General features: G+C 37.3%; 2 protein-coding genes across 2 annotated transcripts in view; both read left to right on the top strand.

Annotated features, from left to right (window-relative positions):
• Positions 1–1603, top strand: part of LOC106878823 (uncharacterized) — a 137118-nt gene that overhangs the window by 87334 nt on the left and 48181 nt on the right. The window lies entirely within an intron of this gene.
• Positions 1–1603, top strand: part of LOC106872857 (uncharacterized) — a 158253-nt gene that overhangs the window by 139198 nt on the left and 17452 nt on the right. The window lies entirely within an intron of this gene.

The raw sequence follows: 1603 nt of genomic DNA, 5'->3' as shown, positions 1-1603 counted from the left end.
TCTCTCTCTCTTTCACTCACTTTCTCTCTCACTCGCACTCACTATCTCTCTCTCTCACTCTATCCATCACTCCCTCTCTACTACTACTATTACTGCTACTGATCATGGTGGTAATTCCTCTGACACCAAAACCAAGGTGAAAATAAATCAGGGGATTAGTGGATGACCTCAAGTTGTATACAGCCCCAGACTCTCAGATTCGAGCAATAAGAATATCCAATTATGACAGTGGTATGCAATTTGAGGGTGAATAAGTACGCAGTACTAATTATGGAGAGGGGTCGGAAGGTAAACTGTCCTGACATACAATTACCATACGACAACGTCATTAGCTCGCTATGGAATAATGACGGTACAAATATCGAAGGGTGTTGCATGAAAGATAGGATAATGGAAGGGGAAATGAGAGAGAAACTTACTAAACATAAGCACAAGATGAGAATTAAGATGCTGGAAATAAAATTAAATAGAGAGAACATCATAAAAGCTATAAATATATGGGCTATGCCAGTATTGAAATACAATACCCCTTTCTGAAATGGACAAAGATCAAGCTGCAGAAGAGAATTACAAAACGCAGGAGACACTGTTAATCCTGCGATACTTGGTCTGAAGAATTATTTCGTGCAGAGTAAAGAAAACATACAGTCGGCAGCCAGAAATAGCTAGAAGGTGACCGAAACAATAGAAGAACTTTTTAAAAAAACAAAGAACAACAGAGCAAACAAATAGAAGAAAACGGACCACATGACTAATTCTTGTAACAAACTGTGGATGCTGGAAGTAAAGATTGCTGGCCTCTGGTTGTCAAAGCGGAACTTGAATCGAGAGACAGAAACGCTGATTATAGCCACTCAGGATCAAGCTCTTAGAGCAAATCTTATAAAGGCAAAGATCGACAAACTCAGTCATACAGCAAATGTCATGAAAAGGAGACGAAAGTATCAATCAGCTTTTGATTGAGTTCAGTGTACTAGCACAAAAGCGGTATAGGCACAGAAATGAGTGTGTAAGCAAAATAATGAACTGGGATGTTTACCAAATGTTTGGCCTCAAAGAAAAGCGGTATGCACATGAACCAAAGGCCGTGATGGAAAATGAGAATCACTAGATTTTGTGAGGTTTCCTCATAAAGTCTCATCGTGCTATTGAAGCACGAAGACCAAATATAATTGTAGAGGACAAAATAAATATTGCAAGATCATAGATTATGTAATTCCTTGTGATAGCAGAGTCAATACCAAAGAAATTGAAAGAAATGAGAAATATCAGGATATAGCCAGAGAGCTGAGGAGACTTTGGAAGACCAAGTTAGCAATTATTCCTGTAGTCATGGGTGTACATTGCAAAACACTCAAAATGCTATCTAAAAGACTGAAAGAGACTGAAATTGAAACTCACATGGTCGACGTACAGAAAAGTACCATCCTATTTCCTGTAAGTATCTTAAGAACCTGTTATGCGATTCGAAGAGACTTATTGCCAAGAAACTTTACGATAAAATACCTGCTAGCTAAATTTCCATGCAGTTGTATAATAATAATAATAGTAATAGTAATAGTAATAATAATAATAAGAAGAAGAAGAAGAAGAAGAAGAAAAA

This window comes from Octopus bimaculoides, chromosome 4 (assembly GCF_001194135.2).
Source record: "Octopus bimaculoides isolate UCB-OBI-ISO-001 chromosome 4, ASM119413v2, whole genome shotgun sequence".
Classification (NCBI taxonomy): domain Eukaryota; kingdom Metazoa; phylum Mollusca; class Cephalopoda; order Octopoda; family Octopodidae; genus Octopus; species Octopus bimaculoides.
The sequence above is the reverse complement of the archived record's forward strand: the minus strand, read 5'-3'. Positions and strand labels throughout refer to the sequence as shown.